This window comes from Petaurus breviceps, unplaced genomic scaffold (assembly GCF_028583685.1).
Source record: "Petaurus breviceps papuanus isolate PSGF00001 unplaced genomic scaffold, PetGlider_PUasm1.0 208, whole genome shotgun sequence".
Lineage (NCBI taxonomy): Eukaryota > Metazoa > Chordata > Mammalia > Diprotodontia > Petauridae > Petaurus > Petaurus breviceps.
This window is the reverse complement of record NW_027185852.1, coordinates 10914122-10940406: the sequence shown is the minus strand read 5'-3', so window position 1 is coordinate 10940406 and position 26285 is coordinate 10914122. Positions and strand designations below refer to the sequence as shown.

The following is a 26285-nucleotide window of genomic DNA, read 5'->3' as shown; positions in this document are numbered from 1 at the left end:
GATGGATGGATGGATGGATGGATGGATGGATGGATGGATGGATGGATAGATGGACTGCTGGGCCTGCTGGCATCTGATTGGGAGCTCAGGAAAAGGAAGTGATTTGAGAAGGAAGATGACAAGCTTTTTTGCCTCTTTTTGTATCCCCAGTGCTTAGTATAATACCTGGAACACAGTAGGCACTTAAATTTTTATTGACCTCAAAGAATCATAGATCTGCCTGCCACCCCCACCCCCACCCCCACCCCCAGAAAGCACTGGGAAAACAAAGACAAAACCCAGTCCTGGCCCTCAAGAAGGTGACATTTTTCCTTGGCAGCCCCCATCTAGGTAAATGGGTCATGTGAGGCCAGGCCAGCGGAGGTAAGATCTGAAGCTTGGAGGTGTGGTGCCTAGGACAGGCCAGCAATTGAGAACTTTGGAAGAGGGGAAGATTGGAGAAAAGAAGGACAGGAAAATATTGAGTTCTCTTTTGGACGTATTGAGTCTGAGATGCTTACAGTGGGAGCTACAGTTTAAAATTCCCAATTAGCAGTTGGAGATATAGGAGTGGAGCTCAGGAGAGAGGCTAAAATTGGATTTATAAATCTGGCAGTCATCGACATAGATGATAATTGAACCCATGGGAGTTGAAGAGGTTGTGAAGAGATGGTGTAGAGAATATAGAGAGAGAAAAAAGAGAAGAGGACCCAGGACAAAGCCTGGGAGAATGCCCATAGTTAGTGGGTATGACATGAATGACCAAATAAATCATCTAGGAGATTTAGGATTGGGAAGACAGGTAGGAGGAGAGCCAGGAGAGAGGAGTGAGTCTACAAGAGGAAAGCAGAGAAGGTGGCCAGCAGTGACAAATGCTACAGGGGCCAAGAAGGAAAAGCACTGAGAAAAGTCCAACACATCTGGCAGTTAGGAGATGACTGCTTTTGGCAGTTAGAGGGTGGTCGTGGTTGGTTGTGGTGGCCATTCTCAAAGAAAACCAATAACATCACAAGGGTGATGTCTTGACTTGCTCAAAAACTGATTAGGGATATTTGAGAGAACTCTGGGGGGGAAAACACTGAATACCAAAGGAGGCATTGCGGTGGCACCATGACTTGAGGATTAAATTGGAGTCAGGAAGACCTGAGTTTCAATCCATCCACAGACTCTTACTAGCTGTGAGACCTCAGGCATAGATACAGCCTCTGTCTGCCCAGGTTTCTCTTCTGTACCATGTGACTTACACAATAGCACTGCCGTCCCAGGGTTGGCGTGAAAATCAAATGAGACAATTTTTGTAAAGCTCTTTGCAAACTTAAACATTTTGAAATTCGTTCATGTCATCTACATTTTCAGTCTCTCTCTCTCTTTATATATATGTACACACACACACACACATATTGTCCCAAGTATTATTTGTGCCTGTGTTTTTAAAAGAAATTTCATCTCCCTTTGTATAGAAGAAACATGTATCAATAGTATTCCTTGAAGGAAGTACTGAGATAAACCAGGGAAAAACTGGGATTAGAATTTGTCTTTGGAGAGGCTGGTGAAGTATTTGCACCATGAGGTCTTCGAAATTCCAGATGTTGCCAATTTTATCCTAGAGATCTTCTATAAATTGATAGAAATATCTATATCTATGTCTACATATAGATGTGTGCATGTGTATCTGTACATGTGTATACACACACACACACAGAGCAATCTTAAGACTTAAGTGACTTGCCCAGGGTCACACAGCTAGTGTCAAGTGTCTGAGTCTGGATTTGAACTCAGGTCCTCCTGACTCCAGGGCCAGTGCTCTGTCCACCGTGCCACCCAGCTACCCCAAATTGATGGATATTAAGATTTAATCAGATTCTTTAAGGGAATATTGTGTAGATGAGCTTAGTGTGTAACATGTTAGGTAAAAAGAGCCTAGTTACAGTCAGGAGGACCTTCGTTCAAATCTCCCCAAGAAACTTATGAGACACATAACTCTGGCTGAGTCACCTAAGTTCTTAGAGCCGGGGACACTTCTCTAAGACACGGGATGGCAAATATTGTGAACCTTTGAATCCCCAAATCCCAAATCTCCCTGAGAGTCGGGAGAGTCTTTAGCAGCCATAGTCTAATCCGTCCCTAAAAGGAAGCCCCCCTAGAGCAGACCTGACCTACCAAACGAAGTGTTCATGAGCACAGCTCCCTCCTCCTCTTCCTTCCCTCTCCCCCCTCCTTTCCCCCTTTCCCTTCACCCCTACCCTGTTTCCTGTCCCAATCCCTCCCAGGCTACCTTGTCCTTCACTGCTTTGAATGTATTTGCATTTCCTCCTCCCTTTATTTATATGTCCTTTTCACCTCTTCCCTTGGAATGTCCGGGCTTTGCCAGTGGGGATTGTTTCTTTCGCTGTATTTATATCACAGATGCCAGCCTAGGGAGCGCTTAGCCCGGGGTAGATGTTTAATAAATGCCTGTTGATTGATTGGTTCGGCGGCTGCAGGTCCGCTTGATGAGTCTGTTTTCGCTCTCTGGCTTTACCAGGGCTATTATGGGTAACTCGTCATCTCTGCTCTTGAAAGGCTAAGATGGCTCTCTACAATGTTGCATGGGAGGCCTTAGGTAGTATCAGTTTTCAGGGTTTGAACTTCAAATGAAACAGAGAAGTTTTCTAAGGAGCTGCCGTTGGTCAAGGTATAGAATTTGTATCATGAAAGCCAAATGATCATTCCGCTCACAGAGTAGCAGTTAGACCGCAAAGAAGGGAGAACATCCACCGCCTACATCCAGCACTGTGTTCTCGGAGTCAGAATTGGCTGGCGGTGGTGACTGAGCAGCTTCTACTAACAAGAGTAGCTACCATTCATATGGTGCTTTTAGGATTGTAAATCACGCTTCACCCTTATCTCCGTTGATTCTCACAACAATCCTGTGGGTCTGGTGCTATTATTATCCCCATTTTACAGAGAAGAAAACTGAGGGTCAACCAAGTCACAGGATTTGTAGAGGGTCACACAGCCAGTAAGTGTCTGAGCTGGGATAGGCGGATTGGAGGAGCAGGATTTAAAACCTGGTATTTCTGACTCCAAGTACAGCACGACCTCATTAGTCTGACACGTGGACTTGTTAGTCAATGAGTATTTAGCAAATGCATCCGATGGGCCTGGCATTGGGCTTCAGGGGCCTTCCTTTGTATCTAGCGGCCAGTGACTGGCATATAGTGAGCATCTGGTAAATGGTCCATTGACTGACTGGCTGTGACAAGTGTTGGGAGATACCAAGAAAGAAAAAACTAATGGGGGAGAAAACATGCAAATAACTGTACGTGCAAGGTATCTTGGGAAGGAGAGAGAAGTCTTGGGAAAAGCCCAGTGTTCATCTTCCTTAACAGATCTGGGATTTGACAGTGTGGTATATTCCCTCTCCTGACACCGATCAAAATCTCTCCTTCCTTAGTAGGGCTGACTTTCTTGGGCTAAAGTAAAGTCCGTCTTGTATAACACCTCAAGAAAAATGAAACATCTTTTTTTTTTTCCTCAAGTACTGCCCATTTAAGTTAATAAATAAACAAGTATTAGTAAGGTAAGAGTGTACATTATATTTGCATTGCATGATGAAATCCTGAGTAAAAATAAGTTTCAAAAATATTCTGAAAACAATTATTTAGCATTGAAATGGGATTTTTAAAAACTTTTCATAAAATACTTTCAATGTAATGGAACAAGCATTAATTAAATTCCTGCTATGTGTCAGGCTCTGTCAATAGAAAGACAAAAAACAGTTCTTGCCCTCAAGCAGCTTAGATTCTATTTGCTGGGAGTGGGGGAGCGGAAAACATATTGATAGAAAATTAAATATAAAATGTCTCTTAAGTGTAACAGTGACCTTGTCTACCCTATGAAACACAAGCGGGGACAGGCCATAGTTGTTACTATTATTCTGTATTTTACAATTACCAGCAGTCATGAACATTGCCCTGTAGAGAGAACAGAAAGAGAGGATCGTATGTGAACTTGTAAGTCTTTGTTGCAGATGGCTTGAGTTCTCAAAAAAAGTAAACAACAAATTCACCGTGTTTGTTTCAATGCTGTCCTGCTTGTCTTTCTCTTCTCTGAACTCCCTTCTCTTACCTCCTATGTATTTATGGAATTATATTTTTAACTGAAAATCTCTTTTCTTCCATCCCACCACCTCTTCCCCATTAGGAAACGGAAAGAGAAACAAAACCCTTAAAACAAATGTGCATAGTTAAACAAAATAAATCCTAATTTTAAAAATTGTGATATATATATGTATGTATGTATATAATATGTTGCAAGTTGTAGCTTAAGACTATTATCTCTCTGTCAGGAAACGGGTATTATGCTTTTGTCGTGGGTCCTTTGGAATTATGGTTGTTCATTGCTTTAATCAGAGTTCTTAAATCTTTCAAAGTTAGTGATCTTTACAATGTTGTTAGTTATTTTGCACAAATTGTTCTCCTGGTTAAGCTCATTTCCCTCTGCATCAGTTCTTCCAGTTTTCCCAAGTTTTTCCGAGACTTTTCATTTCATTATTTCTTGTGGCACAGGAGTATGCTGTTATATTAACATATCATAATTTGATCAACCATTCCCTATTTGAGGGGTATGCCCATGGCACTCTTTTCTGTCTTTTTGGCATCCCTACCACTAGACTCTCCTCTTCACCACTCCAGTTCTGTCCTCTCCCCTTAAAAACTTCTCCTGATAACATATAAGCATAATTAAGCAAAACATGTCAATGTCTCAAAATGCATATTTCAATCTGCCCTAGTATTCCATTATCTTTCTGTAAAAGGTAAGAAGCGTGCTTCATCTTCAGCCCTCTGAGATTATGGTTGGTCCTTGCCTTGATACTAAAGAACTCAAGTGTTAAATGAGTCTTTTCTCTAGTATTTTGAAGTTGTTTTTCATTACACTATTGTATTCGTTATAGATACTGTTCTCCTCATTCTACCCACTTCCCTCTGTATTGTTTCATACAAGTCTTTCCAGGTGTCTCTGATTCTGTCCCATTCATCATTTCTTATATCACTAATATTCTATTAAACTCATATAAGCAAATTTGTTCAGCCATTCCCCATCAGATGGACACTTTTTAGTTTCTGTTGCTTTGCTATTAAAAAAAATGCTCTTATAAACATTTTTATACATTTGGATCTTTGGGGATGGGTCATTGTTACAGAAATGTTTTGCAGGAGAATTGAACAAGCAAGTATATGCTGGGGGTATGGCTAGCAGGAATCAGAACAGACTTATTATAGAGGATAACACATGGGCTGAGCTTTGAAAGAAGCTAGCAGTACTGCACAGTGGCCCTGATTGGGGAGTGTGTGTATTTGAGCTTTGGGGGACAGATTGTGCACAGACCAAGAGAAAGGAGATCATACAGTCATGTATGTAATGACAGACAGTCTAGGCTGGAAAAGAAACACCTATGTGGTTTTTATTTTAATTATTTTTAAAGAAGAAAAAAGGTCATAAAATTATATCAACTAATTATAATGTTTAAGAAAATTATATAATTACAGGAAGACACGAATATGTCATGCATATGAGATGGCATGAATAGGATGAGGGAGTCCTCACACAAAAGTGCAGTGAAGTATATGATACTCATTAAAATGAAAGGCTGACTTTGTGCAGATATTAGTGTCAGACGCTAGGAGAAATTAAGTCATACTCTCTGTCCTCCAAGAATTTACCGTCTAGTAGGAGAGCTCATAATTTTCAGGGCCCAAAGTTGGGCCATTCTCCAATCATAATATCTCTGTAGGAAGAAAAATAATTGACTCCTTTTTATCCCAACACAAAATATTTTAGTTCACATTTGTACAGAACTTTAAGATTTGTAAAGCATATTCCTCGCAAGTAAGTATTGTGTTATTATTCCCATATTACTGATGAGGAAACTGAGTCTCACATGAGTGAAGTAATTTGCCCTATGTCCTGCACTATGTCACTATTGAACTGATTGCTCACCTTTCTCCTCTCTCTTTTTCAATGCTCCATCATTTCTTCCAATGGCATCCTTGAACAAGCCTTAATTGGCCACTTATTTGTCTTTAATTCTTGCTTCTATCCCTCTTGACAAAATGGCTGTATCGGGGACAGGAGAAAGTGTGTTTTGAGGAAAGGGCACAAGGCTGAGTCAGCATCACTGTGGGGGGGGAGGCAGTAGAAGGTCTAATTTTTTGTTAGGGTGCTCAGTGCGTTGGAATTCTCCATTTCTGAATTGTAAATGACAGTTTCCTGTACTAAGATCTTAATATGATGACATTTCTAGCATTTCTTCTAAATGGGTGCTTTGATGGAGCCCCTAGATCTCACAGGTGAATGAGCACTCTTTGCAGTGATGTACATTGAGCTTCAGACTTCAAGGTTGACCTCCTTGACTCTCATCTTTTTGGCCATGGCCTCAGGAATTGCCTCCACCAGAAGACCAACACAGGATTTTGCCTTGGGAGCTCCAGTGCCTTTCACATTTATTTATTCATTTTGGTCTGGACTTGGAATTTCACCCCCATGCAAACTCCTGTCACCAGTGCCCATTGGCAACTTGTCTGTAACACAGTCTTCTTGGAGTGGGTTGGACGGGGAGATGAGAGGTTAGGTGACTTGTTAGTAATTTCAGTGCAAGTATGTGTCTGACCTAGGACATGAACCCTGCTATGCCTTGATCCAAAACCAACCTTTTGTCCACTATGCCATGCTGCCCGCCAGGTCTTGCACATAGTAGGCACAACTCATTGAATTAAGTTGAACACTGATTAGAAAAAACAAAATAAAAATATTCTACTCAATCGCAATAGCTGTTGTCTTGGAGAGGATAGAATATCTCATTACACATCAAAGAGAAAGCTATTGTTCTTAAACTGGGAGTGTGCAAAGAGGCAGATATAGACTTGAAACAGGAAAAACTTCCTAATAATCTGATATCTCATTAAGTGGAATGAGTTGCTTCATGAAGTAATGAGTTTCCTCTTAAAGGAGGGTTTCAGCTAAACCCCTGATGACCACTTGTCACCTATGTCCTAGATGGGGTTTTTATATAGACCTACATTAAACTAAATACCTTCTTAGAGCCTTTCCAACTCTGCTGGTGTTCTTGGGTCTTTACTAGATGCTTCATTAATATTTAATTAGCAGAAACCCTTTTGTATTAAGTGACTGTTTTGAAATCACAGTTTCTTTTATCTACACTTTGATTTTAATATTAGTCTTATTCTTGTGTTATTTCCCCTGCAATTGAAATTTTTAAGAAGATTCCCTAACTTAATGATTCCATGATGGCAGATGGAAGGTCTTACTTTTCAATATAATAAGCTTTCCTCTTTGAAAGCATTGAAAGGAGAAAGATCGAGAATGGGCCTGTAATTGCATTATTAAGGGAACCCTTGAGTGAGGAGATTGTTTCCACTAATGCTGGCTCGTTTATTCTCTACAACTTCTAGTCTTAGAGATCAGCTTGGACCTCTGAGAGAGGGATTACATGAGGTGCCCAGGGCCAGAGTCAAGATTTCAGAAGAAGGACTTGAACCTGGGTCTTTTTAGCTGCCTCTCTTTACATTATTTATATATAAACACACACATATAATTTATCTGTGTATGTATATGTATACACACATATATACATACACATAAGTATGATATAAAACATCACTTTCCAACACCAAAGTTATATTGCATTAACACTTGTCAAAATAAAAGGATCTGGTCCTATAATTCCATCCATGTGGAGAACTCTCGGAGTGAAAACTCCCTGTATTGATGCAGAATGGCAACTTATTCGTAACATGGCCTTAGAGAGTTGCTCTATGATGTTGAGAAGTTAAGGGACCTGTCCATGGTCCAAAAGGCAGGATGTGGCAGAGGCAGGACTTTCAATCTAGACCTTTCTCTTTCCAATATCGTCCTGACTCCACTTCTCATCTGGTTTGCACAATTGTTCTGTCACTTGAAGGGATCGTTCCTGACACGTTGTCTTTGGGAAAAGGAGAAAACAGTGGTTTGCACCCTCTAGGTGTTCAGTGACAATCTGTCGGTTTACTAAGAAATGTAATCTTTGAATTTCTCATTGCCATACATAGACCTGGACCTTATTAGGGTTACGTGCTTTGTGATTGTTAGCTTGGAATTCCTCCTATAATTTGCTTGGCTTTTTTGTTTTTCTAAGCTTTAAAAAAATTTGTCATTTTTGCATTTGCTGTCTTATTTCTCCTGTCTATCATCTGTCTATGCATGTTCTAAAATATATGAAAAGTACAGCTAAAGAATCTGGTACTGATGTCCATGACCATCTACTAATGTTATGGATAGAAAGTGGCATCTTGTTCAGGGTCTGCTTTCTGGAATTGATGACTATTAAACCTTAGTGGAAAATAGAAGGGGAAAATACTGAATTTCCCTCAGCCCACAGTGCTAATTATGTAATTTGCTACAATTATGAGTGTAAATGTTGATTATTCTGAGGAGTGTGGCCCTCCAGCTGTTGGAGCAGAGCTTAGGTGTCCTCAGGCTAGCTAAGTGATCAAAAACAAGTAATAGTAGCCAGGGGACCCCCAGCACCATATGGGAGAGCAATTTGAGGAAATCTGTCAGCCAAAGGGAAGTTTGGTTCTGACAGGAGGGTAACTAAGGGCAGCATGGATGCAGAGAAGCAAACCCTGGCCTTCCCTGACTTGGCAGGACCCCATTCTGGACAGGATTCTAAGTTATGGAGATGGTAGAGATCATGGGTTCGAGGGTGGTGCCCTGAAGGACGCAATATGCCACTGTGGTGGAAGGGACATTTGACTCTCCACGGGCTAAAATATGAATCTATTTTTTTCTGTTTTCTGTGACTGTGGTTAGATCATATAGTGTGTTCAATTCTGGGCATCACATTTTTGGAAAGATGTTGGTACGTTGGAGAGCATTCAGAGAAAGGCTGTCAGAATGGTGAAAGACCTTGAAATCAGGCCATATGAGGATTAGTTGGAGAAACTTGAGATGCTTAACCTGGACAAACTTAGTTGGAGCATGGTAACTGTCTTCAAGCATTTAAAAGCTTGTCATGCAGGAGAGGGGTTATTAAATCAGAGATTTAGGGCTGGATGTGCCCTCAGTCTGGCATCCTCATTTTATAATTGAGAAAGCAGATCCAGAGACTTTAACTTACTTGGCCAAGATCATTCAAGTAGTTAACTCATGGCCTCACATGACTATTAACCAATGAGGATTTATTAATTACCTACTCAGTGCCAGGTACTGAGCTAAGTTCTGGGGAGACTTAAGTAAAATCACCACCCTCTGCCCTCAAGGACCTCACATTCCAATGGGGGGGGGAGGAAGAAACATACATGTATAATAAAAATAAGACACATAATAAAAAGCAGATACAAATAAGTTTGGGTGCAAGGGCACTGCCAGTTGGGAAAGACCAGGACAGGTATCCTGTAGATTGGTGGGCACTAAACTGTATCCCTGCAGCTGCACATTGACTTAGAAAACCACAAGTTAATATTATCTAGGTTTTTTTAAATTTTATGTATTTTTTAAAATATTTGCCAATTAAGTTTTAATCCGTTTCCAGCAGGACCTGAGAGTGTCAAGTCAATCAGCCTTTAGTGCTAAGGTCTGAGGCTACAAAGAGAGGCAAAAACAAAACAAACAAAACACTCCCTGTTCCTAAAGAGCTCAGAGTATGATGGGGGACAACATGCTAGAACCTAGGTACCACAAGATACAGACAGCAGAAATTGGGGGAAGTCTCAGAAGAAAACACTGCAGATTAAATAGGACTAAGAAAGACTTCTTGCACAAGGTGGGACTTCAGCTGAGAGTTGCCGATCACCAGGGAAGCCAGGAGGGGGAAATGAGCCTTCTAGGCAAGGGGGCAGTCAGAGAAAACTCTCAGATATAGGAGACTAGTATCTTCTTCAACGAAGAGCAAAGAGGCCAGGGTCACTGGGTCACAGAGTAGAGCAGAGGATGGTATTATAAGGAGAGTATGAGGCATCTACATGGCACAATGGATCCTGGAGTCTAAAAGACCCGAGTTCAACACTGGCTTTAGACACTTATTAGATGTGTGACCCTGAGTAAGTCACTTCACCCTGGTTGCCTCAGTTTCGTCTTCTGTAAAATGATCCAAAGAAGGAAATGGCAAACCACTCCAGTATCTTTGTCAAGAAACCCCCAAAGAGGGTCACGAAGAATTTGACATGACTGAACAATGACCAGTTACCAAAAACAACCAAGATAAACAAAAGCTCTCATGGGTTTGTGATATTTTGTTTTAAAGGATAGAATGTAACAACAATGACAAAAAGTCGATAATTTTAAGAGTAGAAAGAGATGCTGAGATCAAAAAGTTTGAGATTTGTTGAAGTAGAGTTCTTTTTTAAGCAATTCATGGCTTCAGATTTATTGAGCATTCGGTGAATCCTCAATCTTGCCTATTTAGTCCATTCCATTGACCTGCTTGTCAGTTGTTTAACCCATTCTCTGGAGTTTTGATGTCTGCTGCTTTAGATAAACTCTGGAAGTGATATTCCTTCTTCATCTTTTCTCTCCTTGTTTCCCTTGATACATCATTTCTTCCTCCAAACAGATTTTATCATCTTGTTTAGCTCTTTAAATTACTCTTGTATGTTTGCAAGATAGACTTTGGTGAAAAAATCCAGGAATCCTGTTTAGGAAGAGTGGTAGAGAGGGAGCTTGAGATGAAAAGGGCTATGGTGGCAGAACAGGGCTGGTTTTCTTATTATCTGGATGGAAAGTGGAGCTAAATGAGGAGTTTGGGATGCCACCTATCACAAGCCTGGCACAGAGGGGTGTGATATGGTTAGGGACCGGACTTCTCTCTTTGTATCCCCAGCACCAAGAACAGTGCCCAGCACAGAGCAGTCACTGAATAAATGCTTATTGATTGGTTCTTGACTTGCCTAATGGATAATTCCATCCTTCAAAAGACAGAGGAACTAACAAGGAAACATTCTCCTCTGAATCTATTGAATTCTCACTGCCAGGCAAAGACTGGTTGTTAGAAGTTAATTGACAGAAACTTTGGGGCAAAGTGATTATTATCTCTTACAGTTTGTGAGAGAGGATAGGAAATCTTGGCATTCTCTGATGTAGCCTAATTTGAGAAAAACCAGATTTCCAAAAAAGTATTGGTAGAATCACATGGAATAAAATTCTACAGGGTAGGCTAGCCAAGGGAGGATGGGAACTTCTCAAGAATGGATTTCTATGTATGCAAAGAGAATAATCTTGAAAATCAGCCACTGCCTACTATGAGCTGGGGACTGTGCTAAGTGCTGGGGATACAAAAAAACAGTCCCTGCCCTCAAGGAGCTCATAATCTGATGGATTTGTTGTCTGAAGAAGGTATTGTGGATGCACAGAGAACTTACCAACCACCTTGGATTTTTAAAAGATATGCACAAAAGATAGAAATAAAGGTAGATAATAGAAATTGGTCATGAGAGTGTGGCATGGTCTGGTAAAAATAGTGTAAGAAACTGAGTCTCATGAGGTTATAGTCAAGATAACCTAATCTCCTTATCTGATAGGGCTACTAGACTTGCAGATCAAGAGAATGTTCTGGTTTCCCTAGATTTTATTTTATTTTTTTCTTTTTGGAGGGCAACTGGGGTTAAGTGATCTGCCCAAGGTCACATGGCTAGTTTTTGTGTTAAGTGTCTGAGGCCAGATTTGAACTCAGGTCCTCCTGACTTCAGGGCTGGTACTCTATTCACTGCACCACCTAGCTGCCCCTGTTTCCCTAGATTTTAGTGATGTGTTTGATCAGGTTTCTCATAATACTCTTATGGAAAAGATGGAGAAATGTGGGCAAGATGGATTTGGAACCGATTGAATGACTGGACTCTAAGAGTAGTGATTCATGTTTCAATATCTATGTCTTAGGAGGTTTCAGGGGAATTTCTCAGGGGTCTATCCTTGCTCCTTTGCTGATCAATACTTTTATCAATGAATTGGATGAAGGCAGAGATGCCATACTTGTCACATTTTTTCTATGCCTTAAAGCTGGGAGGGATGGTTAACCCAGAATCCAAGAAGATTTAGGTTGGTCCATTTTGCTGACTTTACTAGTACACTAATATTAAACGTGGGTAGGATAGGGGTGTGTCTGCCCCAAGCAAGTGAGGACTTCCCCTGGCTGAATGGGTGGATGAGAACAATTTGTTCCAATGGTCATAAAGGCAGCTGAAGCAGGTGCCTCGGAGAGCTTAGAGCTTGGTCTGACATTGAAGACGTCATCCACTATATCCAGGGCCATTGGCTAAAGTATTTCACAATGGTTCAGAAAAATTGGTTTTCCTAGTACAAAATAGGGGAGATATCATTAGATGACAGTTTTTCTGGAAGCTTCAGTAAACTTCAAATTAATTATGAGTGTGATATAACAGTCAGCAATGCTCATACCGTTGTGGGGTTCATGCACAGAAGCATAGCTTCCAGGAATGAAGATAAATCCATAGTCCCACTCGCCTGGTGCCTGGTCGGATGACATATCTTCACTCTTGTGGTGCTCCACTTTAGGAAGGATGCTGATAAGGAGGGCAACCAGGAGGGTGAAGGGATTTGTGTCATATGACCAAGGGACATTTGGCATGGAGGAGAAAAGATTCAGTGAAGATGCAATAGCTGCCTGGAATAGAAGTCCTGGAAGGATTGCCATGTGCAGCAAGGATTAGGTTGGTTTTGGTTGACCCATGAAGAGGGCAGAACCAGGAACAGTGGGTGGAAGGAATAAAGAGATAAATTTAGGCTTGATGTCAAGAAAGCCTTCCTGGTGAGTTAAACAGTCCAGAAATAAAAACGGCTGCCTTGGGAGGGAGAGGAATTGCCCTTTCAGAAAGTCTTCTTCTAGTGTAGTCTAGTCTAGAGAACTGCTCATGGAGAATGCTGCAGAAGGGTTTGAAGGAGAATGTCCTCGCAGGGTCCCCTGGGCAGTGGAGAATGTGCCCTGCAGACTGGTGCTGGACAGTGTTGGCTACAAGTCATCCAATAAGGCCCCTTGGGCTCTTTGGTCCCAACTTTGAGGTTATCCCCCAGTGAGGCTCATGTGCTGGGCTGTAATGTAATGCCAAAAGAAAGGCAACTTCCCAAGGTTCAGAATACCAGCATAGGGGCTCTCCATTTTATTCAGTGACAAACCAAGAACAGAGAAGATCAAAACATGACATCATTCCAAATACAGCATTTACTAAGTGTGATTAAATAATCTCCAAGTACTACCCACCCCAGGACCTTCCAATCATTCAATCAATTACAAAGTCCCTGTTCTAAATACTTCTCCACCCCTAGGCTATACCTTCATTTGGTCCACCAGAAAACCCCTCTTCTCAAATGGAGATTAGTTTCCAAACATAGGTAAAGTACCTTCATTTGTCAATCACAGAGCACAATAAGGTCAAAAGTTCCCCAACCCTGGATCACAATTGAATCTACCCCAGAGTTACATCAAGTTTAAACACAGCACTTAATACCCAAATGGAGGTCTTTTCTTCATCTTGACCCGAGGCAAGTTCTCAGCAATCTTAGTTCCTGGGGAGACAAGGCTTAGCAAGGCCATAAGATACATTGCCAGTCCCTTCATGAATTCATCCTCTGTCTGTAGAACAGTCCTAGAACCCCTGAACACATTAGCAAAGCCCTCTCCCAGGATTTCTGTAAACATAAAACAAGAAAATCCTTCTTCAGGGCTTCTGAACCAACAGAAAGGCTCCCAGACCCCTGCAACAACAGCACTGTCCTTCACCAGTGGACAGTATTCACTCTGTCTGCAGGACAGTCTCCAGACCCCTGCAACAACAGCACTGTCCTTCACCAGTAGACAGTATTCACTCTCTGTCTGCAGGACAGTCTCAGGGCTTCTTAGTGAACAGCCAGGTTCCAGGACTTCTTCAACAAAAGGACTGTCTTTCACCAGTGGACAAATCTGGCAAAATAACATCAAAACAGACAGACAAAGTACCAGCAAAACAGCCATGTCTCCTCAGTCCTTGGCAGCTCAGGGGGCAGGTCTCAAAAGTCCAGGGCAATTCAAAGCGTCCACCAGCAATTCTCTTAGTCTCTCTCTCTCCACGAGGTGCTGCTTTCAAAAAAAAAGTTTCTTCTGCCTCTCTCTTGTGTCTCTCCAAATCTAAGTCACCAGCTCCTCCCAGTTCAGGACTTTCTTTTCACATCAACAAGCCCATCCCACAGGTGGGATTAACAAGCTCTGGGTTTTAACACAATCAATTTGAAAACCAAGCCAATACAGGGGAATCTTTAATTGCCATTACTATCACATGGGCACACCAGGTCTATACTAGAGTGCCTGGATGAAGTAGGTTCTGTGAGGACGTCGCCACCACCATGGATGACAGCACAGCCTCCTCACTGGCCAAGTCCTGCTCTGACTGCCTTAGGCTGCAAGCTGGATTACTCCCTTATGGAGCCCCTGCTCAAAAATGAGGTGTCCAGCCTTTCTCCTTCAAGGACTGGGAGAAGCTGGATACAGAAGAGGTGGCTCAGGGCTGAGCATCTAGGAAGACTCCAGGAAAAGCTGATGCTGTCGCTAAAAGGGCATGGAATCTTTAACTTTGGACCAGAGTGTAGGAGGGTCACTTCAGGAACGGGAGAGATCCAAGAATGTGACCTAACCTGGACCGGACCAGAGAAGGGACCAGGAGGCACAAAGGAAACCTTCTCCCTCCCCCAGGGCTTTCTGCCCACCCTTACTTTTTCAGGAATCCCTGAACTGTGCCACTATTTCCAGTGCCTTCTATCTCTGTTCAGATAGAGGGGGGAGTAGATGGGCTTCTGAGATCCCTTCCAAGCCCAAGATCCTGGCACACCTTGATGGCACAGTTAAATGTGTTGAATGAGCTCTTATGAAGGGAGCCTGATGGCTGCCTAGAGGTGCCGAGTAGACGATAGAGACGTTTTTAGTATTTGGCCCAGACAGTGAACCGGAGAAGCCATGTATTCCCCAAATGGATCTCTTATCAGGAGGGAGCCTCAGCTACAAAGGGCTATGTAAGACTATCCTGCTGGTTCTTAGGGGAAAAATAAATGAAAAAAAAAAACCCAACAGTTGTTCCCACATTGGCTCAAAGAAAATAAACGTGGGTTGAATTGGGTTTGGAAAACAGCAGCCACAGCATTCAAGGGTTTGGGAGCTTTGAGGTTCCACCAGAATGCTTAGGTGACACAGAATCTGCTCAGTTCTCAGACACTATGTGAATTATCAGGATTTTTAGGAACACTACCGGAGTAATCTCCATTTAGAGACTTCTTGTAAATCAAAGTTGGCCGTGTCTGAGAAGAAAGGACAAAATATTGCTTCTCCTGCTGTCTCTCAATAATATTACCAAGGGGCCATCTCTAGAGTAGTGGAGGGGGAGGGGAGAAACAAAGAGAAAGAAAAGAAATTTACATGTTAACTTGTATATTAAAGGAAATATTAAGTTGTACATGATGGATTTATATTTTCATATGCAATCATCTTTTTATTATATTATGGAAATGCTTGTTTTATTCCATAAATTAAAAATAAAATAAATTTTTAAGATGAAAATAATATTACCAAGGAATTCACATTTCCACTCAAGCTTCAGTACAGCACCTCTCTAAAGTGGTGAAAAGTATATCTGCCTAAAGAATGAGAGACAGCACTCTCCCTGGTCATTGACAGATGCGCTCTTCAGCCTGCTTATGACTCAAGAACTGTTTTAACCCTTGCATTCACCTTCTCCTCTTGAGTACCTTCAGCTACAGAATATTATTATTATATTACATAACTTTGTCAGTGAATTTCACATTAGCTTGCGTTCTTCGTTGTCCCCCTTCCCTCTTTGTCTCAGTCTTGCCTTCATGACTACAATGACTACAACTTCCCAAGTTCAGATACTATGCCTTCTGTTTCTTCTCTGTCTCCCACAGAGCCTAGCCCTCTGCCAGGCATGAGGGAATCATTCAGCAAAGGCTTCAGAGCCATTAATATTGTCCAGAGAGTAAGGAGAAGGGAGAATCCAAAATGTCTCCAAGGTTCTTAGCTTTGGGGAGGAGAAGTTGTTAGAGGATGGCATCATTGGCTGAAATAGAGGAGTTGGAAAGGGTATAGAGCTGGTGTAGTTGGGGAGTTGTTTTGCTCCATTTTTGTTATTATTCAATCATTTTCCACTCATGTCTGACTCTCTGTGACTCCATATGGAGTTTTCTTGGTAAAGATACTAGAGTGGTTTGTCCTTTCTTTCTCCAGCTCATTTTACAGATGAAGAAACTGAGGCAAACAGGGTTAGGTGACTTGCCCAGGGTCAAACAGCTAGCAAGTGTCTGAGGCTGGATTTGAACTGAGGAAGATGAGTATTTTCAACTCTGGGCATGTTACTCTAGCCACTATGCCTCCTGACTGCCCTCCTTGCTCCAGAGGAGGCTTCATTAGGTTTTGTTGAATTGAAATAGATTTAAATTATTCAACTTGAAAACAACAATCCTTAAATCTAATATATTCACATGATTTCTTTAAGAGTACTTTATGGCTAAATGCTTGGTGATAATTGATTTTCATGAAGGATTTAAGTTTTTCTTTTAAAATAATCTTTTCTGAGAGAGTGTGATATTTTGGATAAAACAGTGACCTTGGAGACAGGAAGGCATGAGTTCAAATGACATGTCTGATAGTAACTGATGACCTTGTGTAAGTCATTACTCTTGTCAGGTCCTCAGTTTCCTCATCTGTAAAACAAAGAGTTGGATTGGATGACTTGTAAATTGTCTTCCATCTCCAAATCAGTGAATCCTAAGTCCTTCATTACAGAGTGGAATGAGTTGTGGAACATTTTGTTAGTGTGCCACATACTTTCATTCATGGTCTGTTCTTTATCAGCCAATCCTAAATACTAATATTCCTCTTGAATGGTTATTGGCTCTTGTTAAGAGAGCTCTGCTTCTTAAATAATAGGGTCATGGATACAGAACTGGAAGGGACCCCAAGAGACAGTTAGTGAAAACTCTTAATTTTACAAATGAAGATGCTGAAGCCCAAAGAAAGAGGTTGTGACTTGCCTAAAGTAATGTGAGTACTGAATGGAAGCCAGAATTTAGCTCAGAATGGCGCTCATGTCTTAGTACTCCAAGTTCAGTGATAATTATGATTGGTGGGATGGTTTCACATTTGAAAAAATCATTCAGGCATAATTAATAATGCCCTCCCACCATCAAAAAATGCTCTTTGGATCACATCTAAGACTTAAGGATTTCAGAATAGTTTAATTCTAAACACTGTTGCAAGTGGATTTATTATAAATGAGAAACAAAGTCTGAGCTATGAAATTCAGTAGAAAACATGCATAATAAAGTGGGTCCAGGGACCCTCAACAGGCACAAAGACCCTGAATACAGATTTTATGTTGGTTTTTATATAAAGAAAAAAAAACACAGTAAACAGGATACAAAACAGTATGTAGGATTCAGTAAGCTGATTTATTTTTGGAGGAAAGATTAGGGATTTTCTAGAGTATGTGGTTGGGGGAGGAAATGAGCAGGTGGAATTTCCCCAAATCAGGTGATCTATAGAACTAAGTCTCAAAATGGAGATTGTTCACAAAATCAAGTCAATCTGGTTTTCACAGCACAGCAGTTGATGAACATTTTCCCTGGTCATGGTAAGTGCTTGTGGATTCTCCACAACTTGAAGGTGGCATTAGATCCTTTTTCAAAATATATTTCATAGTTAGGTTCAGATTTATGTCCCTAAATTAAAAAAAAATTAATATTTTTAAAAAAATTTTCTGCATGTCCTCCTGTACCAAACATATTATTTTGTGATTCCTGGTAGATCAACAAGAATAGTAGATGGAGTTTTTGGAAAGAGAAGTGAAAAGCCAGGAGAGGAGCACCCTCCTTTCCTGCCCGCTTGTGACTATGCTTTACCATTGCATTGTTTGATCTACTGCAAAGGAAAAGGGGCCAGAGAGATGCATTGTTGAGCCATCAGTCCAAAACCTTTTTTGGGGGGTATTTCTTTGTATCCCCAACATTTAGCATAATGCCAGGTACATAACTCACTTAATCAATGCTCTAAAATTCACATGAAGCAGATTTGACAAACTCACTGACATATGAACTCATTTCACTCCTTCCCCACTCACTCTAATGCAACAGGTCATCACTGTGGAGCTGCTGTATTGGAGACACTGAACTGGAAGCTGGAACGGTACAAAAGCCCTCAGCTTCCCTTTGGGGGAACTGACAGGCCCAGTAGGGAGTGAAAGCCCGCTGCGTGAGAAGTCCATAGTGCTAGCTTGGAATCACTGTGAAATGAGAACAGCAGTGAGCTTATCTTTGGCCCCCTCCAGCCTCCCTTTTCTGTTCACGTTGGCGCCTTTGCCCCCAAGTCTGCAAATCTCTCCTGACAGCATGGTGGTCAGTGCACTGTTGGGGCTCCTGAATGTAGTGGGGTTGGCAATTGTTGTGTGTGCAAGGTTCCAAAACAAGACAAAGGCATTAACTCTAGGAGCACCATTTCCTGTCTCCCAATTGGCCATAGACTTGATCTTCAAATTACTAGAAGTTTTTGAAACTTTTACTTGAAAAAAGTAAAATAAAGTAAAAGTTTCAAAAACTACTAGTAATTTGAAGCATCAAATCTATGACCAGTTGGGAGACAGGGAGTGAATGGTGCTCCAAGGGTTAATGCCTTTGTTTGTCTTGTTTTGGAACCTTGCACACATTAAGGTGGCTATTATTTCCCCTTCCTCACTCCCTCCCTCCCTCCCTCCCTCCTTCCTTCTTTCCTTCCTTCCTTCCTTCCTTCCTTCTTTCCTTCCTTCCTTCCTTCCTTCCTTCCTTCCTTCCTTCCTTCCTTCCTTCCTTCCTTCCTTCCTTCCTTCCTTCCTTCCTTCCTTCCTTCCTTCCTTCTTCCTCCTTCCCTCTTATTCTCCCTCTCTCCCCCTGGTTTTGACTTCCTAGGACCCAGGTAATAATCCCAGTTCTGAAACCTCCTACCTTACTTAACTGACCTGGGACAAATAAGGAATTTCACCTTTCTGGCTTTCATTTTCTCTCCCAGTAAAAGGGGTTTGAACCCTAGTACATCAAACACATTTTTACTACTCTGTGATTCCCCCTTCCCCAACCAGTCCATGCCAAATTAGAAATACCAAAGTGGGGGGCAAAGGTTGAATGGGGACCATAGTGAAGAATGAGAGCTGACTGGTGGGAAAATGAACAATTTAGACCTGGGTTGCCCTGGGTTGGTATTATATAGTGCATTCATGGATTTCAGATAATTGATGGTCTCAGGTCACCATGAAATGGTTAAAATTATATTGTCATCTCTCATTGAAGAAAGGAGGGAGGGAGATATGGAATACATTAATTTACTGGTCAGAGCTTTATAGTTTTTGGTCAGAGGCTGTTGCGAAACATCCCCCCATCAACACACAGAAATAACAGATACAATGTGAACTTGAGAATAAATTATATGGTTGTTAAAAACAGAACAGAGAGTGAATGTTTGAACATAAAAATGTAACATTTTACAGGTAATCTAATAATAAGAATCATGATCAGCACACCATCATTTTGGTTAAAGTGCTGTGTATAAAACTAATCCCAAAGCCTTCTTTGAATTGTGATGCAGAAAGGGAGCCCCTCTAAAAGGTCTGAGGAGTCAGCTGGTCAGTAGTTTTCCTTTCTGGAAATGTTCTTGTGTTAGCCTGGAGGGTTGGTGTAGGTCCAGATACAGAGAGCATAATTGCCAAGACTCATCATGCACACCTCCCTGAGCTTGGTCCCTTCCTCTGCCTCCACCCAACCCTGAGGGCTCACCCTCATCTACAGTGTTACCTGGTAGGTAGCCTCCTAAATGGTCTCCTTGCCTCCAGCTTTTTATTCTCTAGTTTGCTCTGCATGGATATGTGATTACCCCCAAGCACTAGGCCTAAGAGCCTCATTTTACTTCCTTTTGCAGTCACCATAACCCAACAGATACAGGGAGCCAACCACGTAGGAGACACTGAGCTGGGAAATACCAGGAACATAAATGACCCTTTGGGGGAGTTTGCTTGACCTTCTGGTGCCCAGCTCTATAATCTCCAGCCCCCCATTGACTCCCTTTGGACCAATGTCCACTGCCAACTCTTGTGTTTGGCATATAAAACATTCACACCCTGGTCCCGACCTAGCTTTCCACTTGATCGTACACTGGGCCTATCCTCCTGTCCCTACATCGAATTCAGGTTTTATAGACCCATAGGTGCATACAATGTGGAAGAAAGAATCTAGGTTACACAGTGGATAGGGACCTTGGTGTAGAATGGGAACGATGCGAATTCAAATCCATCCCGAGGCACTTACTGGCTGTGTGACCCTGGGCAAGTCATTAAAAAACCTCATTTGTAAAATGGGGGTAATACTAGCGCCTGCCTCTCAATGTTGTTGTCAGGATCCAATAAGATCACAAACCTTAAAATGCTATGTAAATGGCAGCAGTTATAAGACTTACTGCACACGTAGGTTGTCTCACACAAGCTCCTTCAGGGCAGACTTTTCCTTTGTGTCTCTGAATGTCCGCTACACACAGAGCGCCCAGTGGCACATCATTAGGAACAGGAGTGTTTAAAGATTAACCCGTATCATAGTGTTGAGGCGAGAAAGTAGATGATTTTCCCCACAGTTACACCAACCAAACACAAGAGGTAGAGAGTTTTCTGATCACCAATTGGAAGAGAGGAAAAGATTCCAGTCCTGGCAATCCTCAGACAATGGCTTTGAGATAGACTTGAGTAGCCATTGGACGCACTGAGGGACGTGTTGCTTCCTGTGTCTCTGGCTGCCTAGAGATCACCTCTGTCAAAGGACCCGGATGCATCCTCTTATTCTTCCTGTAAAGTTGTTAGAGCAGAAAAAAGAAAAAGATCTATTTACTTGTTGATGTGAATGGCAGACAATTAGTGATAGAATTCAAGGAGCCACCAGAAAATGACCTGGAGCTGTTTAGTAAGGGAAGCCCTGTGTGTTCTCTGGGGTTAAACAATAAATAAAGTGGGGGTTTTTTGGTTTTGTTTTTTAATAACAGTGTCCCTGTCCTGCCTCTTTCAGGGCTGATATATTTGTTGTTGGATCTTTTCAGGCTGATAACATTCTCAGAAGGTGTTGGATGTATAGTTTAGAGGCTATACCCAGGAGACTTAATAAGTACCAGTTTCCTTGATTGGATTTATTATCTTCCTGGGTAGAAGGTATGTTTTATTTCAAGCCAACCCAAGGAAGAGATTGTAGTATTGACCCAAGTGAACAAATTAGCCAGAATCCCAGTTACGGACTTTTTAAAATAGCTGACAGGAAAAAATTCATTCTACTCTGATGTGTCTAGAAGAAAGAAATGCCTGTGAAAGGCAGCCCTTATACAGCAAAGACCATTGCACATGACGTCTGCAGACCTGGGCTTGCATTCTGTGTGACCCCAGCAAAGCACTGAACCTGCCTCCTCATCTAAAAATAGGGGATAATGACTTTCCCTCCTCTGTACCTCAAAGGGCTGTGGGAACAAGGTGAGTGTGAGGCCATTTCTTAATGCTGCATCGTGATGCAGGGACCTTGTGGATCAGGGAAAGAATAGTGAGGGACCTTAGACTGTGCAGTGGATAGAGCCCCCTGGCCTGGAGTTGGAAAGGCCTGAGTTTGAATTCTGCCTCAGGCACGCAAATCACTTGACCTTGATTACCTCAACTTTTCAGGGGAGGAAAGAAGCATTTATTTTATTCATTTATTTTTTTTTAAGCAATCGGGGTTAAGTAACTTGCTCAAGGTTACAAGGCCAGTTATTTCTGGGTGTGGTGCTGAGTGTCTGAGCCCGGGATTCGATCTTCAGGTCTTCTCAACACTGGAGCCGGTGCTCTTACTCGCTGAGCCACCTGGCCGCCCCTGAGCAATTGGGGTTAAGTAACTTGCTCAAGGTTACATGGCCAGGTGTTTCTGGGTGGGTGCTAAGTATCTGAGCCCGGGATTCGATCTCCAGGTCTTCTCAACACTGGAGCCGGTGCTCTTACTCGCTGTGCTACCTGGCCGCCCCTAAAGAAGCATTTATTAAGTGCTTACTGTGTGCCAGGAATTGTGTTAAGTGCTTTACAAATATCATCTCACAACAGCCCTGTGAGATAGATAATATTATTATCTCCATTTTACATTTGAGGAAACTGAGGCAGGCAGAAGTTAACTGACTTGCCCAGGGTCACATAGCTAGTACATATCTGAGGTCAAATTTGAATTCAGGTCTTTCTGATTCCAGGTGCATCCTTCCATCCCTAAGACTCTTAGGTGCCATATGGAGGGTGTGGAGGAGAGTTAAGAGTAACAAGGCTAAAAACCTAGGCAGGAGCCAAGTTATAGCTTGGGGGTTTTAAACGAGCACCAGCTCATTCTCGATGGAATGGGGAGCCCCTACAGTTTATTGATAGAAGCCCATGCTTGGGGTGGGGGGAGGGAAAATGGGGCCAGAGTAGGATATAAACTCCCTTTGGCATCTGAGTGGAGTGAAGAGACGCTTGGTTCTGGGGGGCAAGGGACACCCCAGTTAGCTCTTCCAGTGTTCCAGGTGAGAGGTGATGAGGGTTTGAGCTAGGGAAGTAGGCTATATGGGGGTGCTAGGGGGTGCCACCGTGCACAAAGCCCCTGACATGGAGTCAGGAAGACTCATCTTCCTGAGTTCAAATCCACCCTCAGACACTTACTGGCTGTGTGTCCCTGGGCAAGTCACCAATCTCTCTCTGCCTCAGTTTCCTCATCTATAAAATGTAATAATAATAGCACTTACCACCCCCCCACTCCCTACCCCCACCCCCCAGCCCAGGGTTGTTGTGAGGACCAAATGAGATGATATCCGAAAAGCCCTGAGCACAGTCCCTGGTAATAAGTGCTATATAAATGTTACCTAGTTGCTGTTGTTTACTCTGCTTAGATGCCCTCCTCCTCTGTCCTGGACCACCATAATTCTGCCCATCCTTTAAGGCCCCACAGATGCTGTCGTCTTCCTGAAGGCTTCCCTGATCCCCAAACAGATGAGATCTCTTTCTGCGCATTTCTGTTTTCTCTCCTATCAAGTCCTACCTTGCTCCACAGCTCTTCTGGGTCTGCTTCTCTCTCCTTCCCTGCCTCACCCCTCGTCTGAATTCCTCCTTTAGGGCAGGGACTGTCTTACTCATCCTAACACCTGGTCTGATTTCTTTTACATAATAGGCATGATGAAATGAATATTTGCGAAAGAGAATGACTTGGGTTTCTCAACCTTTAGAGTTGATTTGAAGCAATGAGGTTGAAAATGAGTGGCATCCTTGAGGGGAAGTGGGGATCAGCCAAGTCTTGGGACCAATCAGGCTCCCTTGTAAACACAGACTGCTGGCATTTGGGGGAAAAATGTTAAAGTATTAGTTTTGTTTTGAAGTTCATCTGGTCAGAGATCTATACTAGAAAATCCTTTTAAATATGCTGCTTTTATTTGAAATTTCAGATTAAAAAAGCACCTCTTAACTAGAAAGATGGTTAGACTGTGTTGGTTAGGTTGAAAGAGCTAGCTGTGGGATGAGCACCTTCCCCTTTTCTGTGCCCTGGGTCAGGGCTATGTCCTTAGAGAGTTTGGATAGCGACAGGGTCAAGGTAAGGGGCCATTCATGGCAGGAAGGGCTCTAGCTTGCCGAGCCTGGCCTCAGACCTTGTCCCACTCATCATTTTTTCTTTACTCAACTTCTACTGGCTCTAACCTGTAGGTGAATCATAGAGCCCATCTAGCCCACCTTTTACCTGGCCCAGGACATTCATAATTAAAGCTTCCCTAACAAGGGCTCAACCAGCCTTTGACTGAATAACTCTATGGGGGCAAACCTACTGGCTCTCAAGGCAGCCTGCATAATAGAAGGTTTGTCTTTACACTATAGCCAAATTTACCATTTTGTGCCATAACCCATCTTGTTCCCAGTTCTGCCCTTCAGGGCCAGCAGAACAAATCCAATCAACCTCACTTGGATGACTTCTCAGACGCTTGAAGATGGCTGCCTCTATGTCTGTCCCTCTACCCTCTTCCTGTCACACACATGGGTGACACCAGACTTGGGCTCCATGGTCCACACCTGTTGAAGAGGCAGATTGGAGTAGGGGAAAGATCATTGGTCTGAGAGTTGGAAAGTCTGCATAATGGGCACACACAAGCTGAGAAAGTTAGAAAAGACAAAAATTCAACTGTGCTTACTGTTTATTGATTATAAAAAAAAGCATTAGGTTCAGTAGAGCCTTCAAGGCTTCTGTCCCAAGAAGACATTGCCCACATAGATGTGATGCTTATGCAAGATTCCATGATGTAGACTAGCCATCTCCAAAGTGACATGCATTGCATGGAGTTCAATGAGGTAAAAGAATGATGATGATGGTGGTGGTGGTGATGGTGACGATGATAATTTTGCTACCAAAAGTTTTTTTTTCTGCATCTATTGATATAATCAGATTGTTAAAAACTTCTTATTATTGATGTAATCTATTATGTTAATCATTTTCCTTATGTTAAACCATCACTGTATCCCTGGTATAAATCTCATTGGATTTATGTGGATTGGATTGCATCCAATCCAGGATTGGATGTGTAATCTTTGTAATATATTGATATTGTCTAGTTTTGGATCAACGAATCCTCACAGACTGGACAAATGGAAGCTGGTGGAGTAGTGGACAAAGCACTGGTCCTGGAGTGAGGAAGGCCTCAGGTTAGATCCAGCCTCAGACACTAGCTGTGTGACCCTGGGCAAGTTACTTCCCGGTGTCTGCCTCAGTTTCCTCATCTGAAAATGGGAATAACAATAGCACCTCCTGTACAAATGAGATGATGTTTGTAAAGCTCTTAGCGCCGCACCTGATGTATAGTTGGTATTTACATGCTTATTTCCTTCCCCTTCCTTCCCCCTAGAAAGATTTCAGCAAAGAGGCTGTGAATTGAAGATAATCCTAATGGTGTGAGCAAAAGTGAACAAAAATAGAGCGACGATTGGTCCTAGCTTCCACCTCTCCCACTCCTGGCCCTGGCTCTCTGTCAGCCATTTTACAAAGTAAAAGCCCCAATGACCAGGCAGCCAAAATCATTCAGAATTATCAGGACGAGTATTAGAAATACAGATTTATGTCAATTGTCACTAATGATTAATGATGGATTTCACATCTGGAAATATTGGCTAATAATTGTATGAAGTAATGAGGAGCAATGCTTTTGAAACCATCCTTTTCTTACCCACAATTCAGTCTCCCTTCCACTTGCACACTCTACAAGTTGGAAACAGCATTTCCTGATCTGTTTAAATATCTTCCAAATGCAGAATTGGCATTGAATTTTGAACTTTTGATTTGTTTCTAGAAATAATTGGTTGATGTCAAGGAACATGGAAATGTAATAGCTGAATTTCAATGAAAACTCTTCTGTAAATGATGGATTTCAAAAAAAAGGATCCTGCTTTAATGAGGACAGTCAGTGATATGCTTCCTTCATTTGGAGACATGTGGATTTTTCTGCTCTGAGAGACTTTAATACCAAGTTTTTCAATAGATGATTTAGAAGGAAATTCTGAAATTTCTCTCTCACAAAGTGTTGGAACAAGACTTTTGAAAGCATGATATGACAATATGTAGCCATATTGCTCTCAGAATAATTAATAACATATTTAAGTCAAAGAAAACATGTTTTACACTATTCATAAAGACAATAATAAAATATGGTTTATCTCATTTGTAAATTTCTTTTTTGGTGCATGTTACATAGTTCATGCAACATGTTCTCACAAAAGAACACGCATGTAATTTATGAATAAGTACAAATATATTTGGAGTGAGTATTCAGTTTTCAAAGATTGATATTGCTATGCAATAAAAAAAAGTTTGGAGATTACTGGTAGAAACACAGAGATAATCTTAGTTCTACAATTCTCTTGAGTATCAACATACGAATAGTAAAATAGGGGGATACATTTTCACTCGAAGTATTTACTAGCTAGTATAGGTAGACAGAGCTCTGGCTTTGGTGTCAGGGAGACCTGAGTTTGAATCTTGTCTATGATGCTTAGTAGCTGTGTGACCCTGGTCAAGTTAGTTAACCTCTGTTGGCCTCAGTTTCCTTATCTGAAAATAGAGGATGTTTGGAAAGAGGTTGTTAGCATCAAGCAGGATCTAGAGGATGCAGTACATTGTAAGGAGGACTGGATTTGGAGTCAGAGAACCTGAATTCAAATCGCATGTTGTCTATTCCTCTCTCTCTCTCTCTCTCTCTCTCTCTC

At 41.9% G+C, this 26285-nt stretch overlaps 1 protein-coding gene and 1 long non-coding RNA gene across 3 annotated transcripts in view; one reads left to right on the top strand and one right to left on the bottom strand.

Annotated features, from left to right (window-relative positions):
* LOC138165129 (ribonucleoprotein PTB-binding 2-like) overlaps nt 1–26285 on the top strand; it is a 98549-nt gene that overhangs the window by 6948 nt on the left and 65316 nt on the right. The window lies entirely within an intron of this gene.
* Nucleotides 17228–23200, bottom strand: LOC138165161 (uncharacterized). Of its 2 annotated transcripts, none has more exons than XR_011169284.1 (3): nt 23089–23200; nt 20486–20864; nt 17228–17730 (listed from the first exon to the last, which is right to left on the bottom strand). It is a non-coding gene; the product is annotated as an uncharacterized lncRNA (long non-coding RNA). The 2 variants fall into 2 exon arrangements; XR_011169285.1 differs by lacking the exon at nt 23089–23200 and adding an exon at nt 22913–23079.